This window comes from Asterias rubens, chromosome 6 (genome assembly GCF_902459465.1).
Source record: "Asterias rubens chromosome 6, eAstRub1.3, whole genome shotgun sequence".
Lineage (NCBI taxonomy): Eukaryota > Metazoa > Echinodermata > Asteroidea > Forcipulatida > Asteriidae > Asterias > Asterias rubens.
In genome coordinates this window covers 17,793,198-17,802,782 of record NC_047067.1, presented here as the reverse complement: position 1 = coordinate 17,802,782, position 9,585 = coordinate 17,793,198, and the positions used below count along the sequence as shown (strand labels likewise).

Below are 9,585 nucleotides of genomic sequence, written 5' to 3'. Positions count from 1 at the left end.
CTATGTCAGATTTTTGGCCGATTTGACCCGAAAATTTTGATTTAAAATTCAATAGGTATTTTGATGGGGGTCGAGAAAGTTACAAGCTTTCATTTGAGCCATTGCTCGAAAAAGTCACCCAATTATTAGTAGCAGTGAAATAAAGTGCTCAGAATTAGTTTTTGTCAGGATCCCGACAATTTATCACGTGACCAATTCTTATGTGTTTTATAAGAAACGTTTTAAATTTTTGTCATGGTTCCTGACCATTAAAAGTAAAAGTAAAAAAAAAATTGTTAGAGTGGGTGATACTCTTTGAAATACCATTCACTAAAAAAAAATCTATTTTTTAATGTTTGGGGCCAAAAATCTGACATAGCATCTTTAAGGCTGTATCTTTCCTCCTTTCTTATCAGAAGTTGCAAGTTTCACAATAATGATATCTCAAAAACTTCATTTTAAAAATCAGCACAACATAAACTTCATAAATTAGCACCGACCTGGTTTTTAAACTTTAGAAACTACTGTAATAACTACTACATGTACATTGCAATAACCTGGTGTATCTCACATCATTGGAATCACAAGAGGGCGCCACAGGGGCAAAGTAGTGTCACCACAACTACATGCAAGAAGAATATTATTACACATCTCAAAGGAAATTTGGACACTTCATCAGCCTTCCTTAAACACTATTGGTTACATTATAAAAGCAGATTTTTACAATCTTATTTTTTAATAATTTTTTATTTTAGTGTGTGTATACTCAATTCTGTTTGAAAACTTGTATATTTTTGAAAAAATGGTTACGAAATTAACTCAACCGCGATTTTTGGGCAGGAACTGTATCATTCATGTATCAGCACAAACCACTAATAACAAACGGGACTTACAGTTCCTGGGAGTCCAAAAACTGTTGACTTTAAACTTGTTTCTCTGTTACAACTAACAGAGAAGTTGCTGCCAAAGCAAGGCGTCAAAGATGTGGTCAAGCTAATTACTATAACTCTAATGGCTTATGCCAACATTGAGCTTAACTTGAAATGTAGGGAACTAATGCGTCCTAATCTCAATCCTCAGTATCAGCTAGCGCATCATCTGTCCCAATTACTCAACTTCTCTAATAGAGATAACTTGACCAAGAAGAACTGGGGCACTTTAGGCTTATAACAACTTTAACCAAGAAGGCAAACTCCACCCAAGCCTTTTTAAACCGGAATTTCAGACATTGCAACCCAATGGCTGCGAAACTTGGCTCTTAAAATCAAGTCAAGAGAAGAAACTTGATGCCTTCGACTCAAGATGCCTAAAGAAGATCTTTGGCATTAAGTGGAATGACTTCGTACGCAACGAGGAGGTCAGAGAACAATCACAACAAACTCCAGTGTCCAATACAATCTGTGGGCGGCGCATGAACTGGCTGGGCCATGTTTTGCGGCTCCCCCCTTCGAGACTCGCCAATCAAGTCCTGTGGTGGAACCCGCCGGGAAGGAGGAGAGGCTGACCTTAAATGAACTGGCACCAGACCATCCAGCGGGACCTTCATATGGTCAAAAGAGGCCGGAGTGATGGCAGGTCACTGACTGCTGACCGATCTGCCTGGAGAGCGTTGACTGCCTCATGCGTCGGACCACGCAGGAGCCCCTAAGTAAGTAAGTAAGTAACCCAAAGATCAAGCAGGCAACATACACAACATATGTTCGGCCGATTGTAGAATATGCAGCTTCAACGCAGGACCCACACACAAAGCCTAACATCGACAAGCTTGAGATGGTTCAACATAGAGGTGCTCGCTATGTCACCGGTAACTATCACCCTACCAGCAGCATAACAACCATTATCAAAGACCTTCAGTGGCCCACCTTGGAACGCAGACGTCTCCAAAGTCATCTTGCCAAGATGTACCGCATTCGATTTGATCTTGTGGACATCAACTGGCAAGCACACCTCACTGAAGCACAATACCAGACTAGAGGACAAGGATCCTGCTTCTCCATCCCTCACTGCAGCAATCAGGTTTACGTGTCATCGTTCTTTCCTCGCACAATTAGGAACTGGAACTGCTTGGAGATGGACCCTGCCCTCTCACCCTCTCTGGATGCATTTAAGAATGCACTGAGGGTTTTCATTTAGTCAGTCATCTTGCTGGCCAGTATTTAACTTGCACCAAGTTTATGTAAGAGACCAGTGTTGGTATCAACACGGGAAGGAGATCCAGTCCTCTAAATTAATAAAGGACGACCATTCGCCAAAATACAACAAAAAACATTATAATGAAAAGCTAAATTTCAAGAATATAAAATAATCTCTTCTATACCAGAGAAAATTACCACTCAAACAAAATGTGCTCCTTCAAGAAACGAAGCTAAAGAAAAAAGAGGAAGATTGTCACATGACAACTTAAACGTATACTTTTTACACCAACTGAACAATGAGGGTGCACTTTGGTTCCCTACATAGACCTTTTCGCAAGTACCATTGCGCAAGCACAAACCAAATTTGATCACCAGCTAGACCACAATGCACCTAACTCCAAGCTTTACGCGCGCGCCCGAGTATTTGCGAAAAGGTCTATATATATTGCACTTGATTTGGTTTATGGTTTCATGCGTGTGCCCTGCCGCAGTGCAGTGATCTTCAATAATGAAGCAGCACTAGAAAGGAAGAAGAAGAAGAATCTGAAGGGAAGGATTTGGGCAGCATGTTTACCTAAGGGTCTAGTTTGTTAGGGTTAATCCGCCACAGAGTGTGAAACCACATTGTGGAACCACAGCGTAGACAAGTTTATCAATGCAAGGCATCCATGTCGCGAAGGAAGTATGTAATTGTAAACTTAGAAATAATTTTAGGCAAATATATTCTGGTTGCAGATATTGATGAAATCTTAAGACTTTTACTGCACACAATAATTGCAGTTGTCATTCGATTTAACACACAGGCGCCACTATGAAAGTCGCCCTGGCCCACTATGGAAGTAGTAGTTGGATGTCTAAACATACACGATCAAAATAGAACTCATAGTCATGAGAAGCTATGGCTTTTAATACTGCCAACAGGTCAGAATCACTAACAATTACAGAGATGTCATAACATGAAGTGAACCAAGTGCGACCTCAAGAGAGCGCTAGACCGAACTGGCGATGTAACACTAAACAATTGGGTTCTTTACAAATTCTTTTGAAACCTAAATCTTGTTAAAAACAATTATGCAAATAAGAAACAGTTTCAACATTCAGTTTTTGGCTGAAAATATTTCTTGACAAGTTGAGGCGACAAGTTGAGGCTAAATTGGCAGCCTCCATTAAACTCAATAAGCCTTTTTGAGATATGGCGGACACAATGCTACAACACTAATAGGTTTGGGTAAGTTTGTCTACATTTATACCGAAACCAAACAGTATACAATCCTATCACGTACGCCATACCTCAAAAAGGCTAATAGTTACAGGACTGCTAGTTAGAGAATGGCGGGTCGGGTCTTGAGAAGAGTTTTACAAGCAAACTCATTGCTTTGGATCCCACTTTATATGGTAACTTGCAACATCTTTGTGTTTATACCTTACACATCCAGGATGTACATCTCAACTTCATAATGTGGGAAATGCGACTTTGTTCTTGTAACGTCCAAGATGATAACCACATCACGGAGAGAGCGAGTTGCCAATTAGAGGTACCATGGACCTGAAGAACAATCAAAACAAAATCGTACCACATTAGCTTGTTTTGGATTTAAGGGCATTGGACACTATTGGTAATTACTCAAAATAATTTTTGGCATAAAAAAAATACTTGGTAACAAGCAATGGAGAGCTGTTGATAGTATAAAACTTTGTATGAAACGGCTCCCTCTGAAGTAACATAGTTTTTGAGAAAGAAGTAATTTTGTCTACGAATTTGATTTCGAGACCTCAGAATTAGATTTTGAGGTCCCAAATTCAAGAATCTGAAAAACACAACTTCATGTGACAACGGTGTTTTCTTCTCCATTATTATCTTTGACGACCAATTGAGCTCACGTTCTGACAGGTTTGTTTTTGTATGCATGTTGAGGCAGATACAACAAGTGAGAAGACTGGTCTTTGACATTTACCAAACGTGTCAATGTCTTTAACAACAACAAATTTACTGGAGCCTCCAGAAACCTCAAGCACACTGCCAATTGAGCCATCTACCCTTGATGATAACAGCCTCTCTGTTCAGCAATTTCTTTGACTTTTGTTTTAGTCAGTTTCCCTTGTTGTCAACTTCTTGACACAGTTTCAAATATTGGTTACATGGTGTGCTTAATAAAACTATATTAACCAGTTTTCATATCCATATGAAAACTATAGCGCTTTTCACACCCGAAGGGCGTCTCAAAGTGCGTCCAACAATATTACCTCTGGTCACTGCGCCTTACTTAATTCCTTAAACCATCACAGTGTTGTCCCTAGGGAATATACAGCTTGTGCAACACTAATTAATATGCGATACTTGGCTACATTAAATCACAAGTACCATTTCTGCCCTCAAAGGTACCCATTTACCCCTGGGTGGAGAGAAGCAATTATAGATAAGTGTCTTGTTCAGGGAAACAAGTGTCACAACCGGGAATCGAACCCACACTCTGCACCAAAGTTAGAGTTCGGTGCTCTTATCCACTCTGCCACGACACCCATACCCTTGCTAACTGCAAATTACATGTAGGTAATAATGAATGCAATCTTCCAATATGTCCCGAACCAATCATTGTACCTTTCATTATAATTTAGCCTGTCTCTTTTGTAATGTTCATCGGCATTTTCCCAATTCCTTCCATTTGAAAGTAGGGTCATAGATTGGTTGTTGTCAACATAATGCTGATTGGTTGTAGGTTTCTTTGTTACCCACTCACTCTGTATGTTCGCAACATTTTTTTCTCTCTTTTCTTGCCGGTGTAAGTAGTACAATGAAAATAGTCAAGATTAAATTTGTACCTTGCCAGTGATGGAAACTGACTTTCTGCTAAACAAACATCTGGCGCCATGATGCCACCACCTCATGAAGACATACAAACTGCACGTCAGACATAGTTGAATCTACAAAGAAACCATATGCAAAGAAATTTATGGCAACACCTTTATACGAACATCATTCCTATTCCCCTTTCTTATGGCAGAGTGGAGGGAATGGGGCAGTCACATGGCTCAAATTTGGAGGGAAAATCCACAAAACAGCAGGGCTTGTGGGATAGCGCAAAATGTGTACTGGATGGGTGTTAATGATTTGTGTCAATCATTTCTCAGTAGAATTGGAAAGTTTCATTTTAATACCTTTTAAATTTAAGAACTTTCTTTTGAATCACCTATTCGAAGACTAACTTGTTAGTAAACATACGTACCTTTATCTTGGAGGATCAATGACAGCATATAAAGCAGCAGCGACAACTACATTGTAGTGGCTTCAATGGGATTTAGCTGCAGCAGCTGCATCAACAGCAAGCAGCATCAACTGCAAGCAGCATCAACAGCAAGCAGCATCAACAGCAAGCAGCATCAACAGCAAGCAGCATCAACAGCAAGCAGCATCAACAGCAGGCAGCATCAACAGCAGGCAGCAGCAACAGCAGGCAGCAGCAACAGCAAGCAGCATCAACAGCAGGCAGCATCAACAGCAAGCAGCATCAACAGCAAGCAGCATCAACAGCAAGCAGCATCAACAGCAAGCAGCATCAACAGCAGGCAGCATCAACAGCAGGCAGCATCAACAGCAAGCAGCATCAACAGCAAGCAGCATCAACAGCAAGCAGCATCAACAGCAAGCAGCATCAACAGCAGGCAGCATCAACAGCAAGCAGCATCAACAGCAAGCAGCATCAACAGCAGGCAGCATCAACAGCAAGCAGCATCAACAGCAAGCAGCATCAACAGCAAGCAGCATCAACAGCATCAATAGCACGCATGTTCACTCCCAAGGACACTGTTCTACCAACTCTTACCACAATGGCAATGCTGGTTTGATCTCCTTGCTTGACCTCCTATAATGCAAATTGAAAAAGTAACTATTAAAGGCAGTGGACACTATTGGTAACTGTCAAAGACGAGCCGTCACAGTTGGTGTATCTTAACATATGCATAAAATAACTAACCTGTGAAAATTTGAGCTCAATTGGTCTTCGAGGTTGCGAGATAATAATGAAAGAAAGAAACACCCTTGTCACACGAAGTTGTGTGCGTTTAGATGGTTGATTTTCAAGTTCTAAACCTGAGGTCTCGAAATCAAATTCGTGGAAAATTACTTCTTTCTCAAAAACTATGGCGCTTCAGAGGGTGCCGTTTCTCACAATGTTTAATACCATCAACCTCTCCCCATTACTCGTCACCAAGAAAGTTTTTATGCGAAAAATAATTATTTTGAGTAACTACCAATAGTGTCCACTGCTTTTAAGTCTTAGCACTGGATATACAGGGTTGTAGCTACATTGTATGTATACCAATTTTTAGTGGTGGGCAATATATCAACTTGTTGAGTTTTTCAATTCATCTTTTTTATAGCCTTTGCTCTGAATTTTTTTTTTTTTTTAAATTAAGTTAAAACTGTGCTCTCATTTCATTCCTGGACTTTGACAGTTTTTTAAACAAAATTCTGGTCTATACATACAGTAAAAATTTCTGAGCGCATGAAAACTCGCAGCACCGGCTGTATACTCCCCCAGGGAGCTCAGATGGTTTAGGCATGGACACCTTTCATAAATTGTCAAAGACCAGTCTTCTCACTTGGTGAACATCAACAAAATAAAATGAACTTATGAACTTAATTGGTATTCGAAGTTGTGAGAGAATAATGGAAGAAAAAAACACCCTTGTCACACGAACTTGTGTGCTTTCAGACGCTCGAATTCGAGACCTTAGCTGAGGTCTTGAAGGCGATTCAAATATTCTAGTGAAAAATTACTTCTTTCTCCAAAACTACGTTACCTTTAGAGGGAGCCGCTTTTCACTAATTAATACTATAGTAGCGGGTTGTTCTAAAACCCCCTCTACCCGGAACCCACGACCCCCCTCAACTTGTGTGCAATTTTGTTTCTGTACACCAAAATTGCCACAGTTCACAACCTCAGCCAATCACGCACACAATTTTGTATGCTGACGTCGACTACCATGCCTCGCACATCACAACACAGCGTACGAGACGGACCCTACACACGTGGTACGCGTATCTCTTGGCTGATCCGAGATTATTATCCCAACTGGGAACCTGCATTTACCGCCCGAGTCCGATTACGGCCAACTCATTACGTGATGATCAGGCAGACCCATTTCCGGTCGATCGCTCCCGTCCTGTGTACTACACCATAGAGAAAGGACAACGTTGCTCTATGCGGAGCTTGCTCGAGGACCCGACCGACCAAATGGCCCACACATTGTTTTGGGGTCCCCAATCGGCATTGCCAATTGGTGTGCACGTGACGTGCGGAAGCAGAGAGTCTATGGCTGATGCAGATAAATAACCGCAGTCTCAGACTTGAAATCTATTCTAGTCGTGGAAGAAAGTTGCGCTGCAGATCACACACTGTGACTTCTAAATCGGGGACTTAGTTCTTACTCGGCCATAAAGCGACATTTTATGAATTCGGAATTGGGAATGGGACATTCTTCGAACACAGGGCAGACGTCGATGGGTCGTGGGGGTTGAGGGGTTTTTAGAACAACCCCTCTATTGCTCGTTACCAAGTAAGTTGTGAGTGAGATGGAATTCGAACTAGCCAAAGCTAGTCTTGGCTGTACGGTAGTACTTTTAGTATAGTAGGGCAGGGGGGCTAGGGAAAAGTTTCCGTATGGCGCCACCACTTTTTCATTCGATATGAAATAATATAGTATCTAATTTAACGTTATCCAATCCAGATTCCAGAACCTTACTCCTTTAATTGCTCATGCTTCTCAGTCTTCTGCTTGGATTTGGATGTTTGGTTGAGGACGAGTGCCAGGGCAGTGCAGTCAGTGGGTCCACCCCCCCCCCCCCCCCCCCCCGCACAGCCTGTCACTAAGTGTCAGTGTCAGGGACAGAAGACAGGCAGACTGTGAAAAAACCAATATTATTATAAATATACGTACCTGAACATTACGCATGGAGGTACGTTACATTCAATAAGTCTCCCTCCATGGTTTGTTAATTTTGGTGATGCTGACTTTGAAAGTTCTCAGCTAGCTAGCTCAGGTTGTCAGGTGCATGCTGTCACCACATCTGCCCTTCCAAGTTCCACCCACTGCATGATGCACTGGCGATGCCCAATCGATATCGCAATCATATTGCCCGCCACCATCTACGAATTTCGCTGAGCATTTTGATATGCCATCATTTTGTTGCGAAGAACAAGACAAATTTCATGCCTGATTTACAAATGACTATATTATTTCTCACAAAATTATAATAAACAAACAATACACAGATTCCTCCCTAGTTGAACACTTTCTTGTTTTGAGCTCGGCGACTCGACCACGGCCACCGGCGAGAGAGCGCGAGCGAGGCGGCCAACCCTGCTTCGGCGGGGGCGGCCCTTGCGATATGCGCGCCACACACACTTACACGGCCCCCGGTCGGTCGCCGTGGGACAAAATCGGCGGTGCAGTTGATAAGTGGAAATAGGGGTGGTTAATATGTGTAAGCGTGGGGGGGGGGGGGGGGGTCATTTCCCATCCCAGCGTTCATTTAATAAATTTGTCCAATAAATTATATTTAGAAATAAATCGGGAAATTTGTCCAATAAATTATATTTAGAAATAAATCGGGAAATTGTCTCACATCGACACTTGCACATATTTAGAAAAAACATGGTATACAAAAACCATGGAAGAAAATGACAAGTCATATCGCTAACGCATGTGGCAAAACAAAAGTCAATCAAACAAAATTATATTGGGTGACCCACCACCACGGATACATCAACGCATGCCCAAATCAAATGACATAAATGAACATCGGAAAAAGTTCCAGCTAAACAAAATAATTGTCTAGATGCTGAACAGGCTTTGACAAGAAGCTGGGATGAATAGATGTAAACGACGTTCATTTGCACGTTAAATAATTAAAGGGAAAAAACTCCATTTTAAACGACAACAACACCCCCATACTTTGAATAGACTAATCTCCCCCATGAATCGGCAAACATCGGTTTCACGAACCGAAAGTTACCGAGAGGTCACAAGCGGAGGTCAAATTATTCGACTGCCAGACAACTCGACTTGAAATAGGTGAACTAGTGAGACAAGTCGCCCTGTGTCACGGCACCCACGATATAGCGCTGTGAGCGGTGTTGAACACACGGAAGTTGATTTGCATCATACCCGAAGTTAGGAAAGGGGGAGGAAATTACAAGGAAATTACGCACTCAGTCTTAAAATAAATGGAGCATCAAAATGAAACATTTATATTGATGATACTTCAAACTGTTCATAAAGTACATTGAACATGTGTAAACAAATTCTACCTAGCAACTGAGGGGTAATTTAAATTGTAAATTTTACCCACCCTTTTTTTAATAGAAACGGTCGAGTTGTCTTACTGGGCGACCTGCCTTACTCGACGACCATTCTAGAAATGAATCGGTCCCACGAACGAGTGGTCTGACAATCGTCACAAAGTACCCGT

General features: G+C 41.6%; 1 long non-coding RNA gene across 1 annotated transcript; it reads right to left on the bottom strand.

Annotated features, from left to right (window-relative positions):
- Window positions 1–298: 298 nt before the first annotated feature.
- Window positions 299–5,484, bottom strand: LOC117291218. The gene is made up of 3 exons (XR_004519144.1): window positions 5,339–5,484; window positions 4,935–5,036; window positions 299–3,660 (listed from the first exon to the last, which is right to left on the bottom strand). It is a non-coding gene; the product is annotated as an uncharacterized LOC117291218 (long non-coding RNA).
- Between the last annotated feature and the right edge of the window lie 4,101 nt (window positions 5,485–9,585).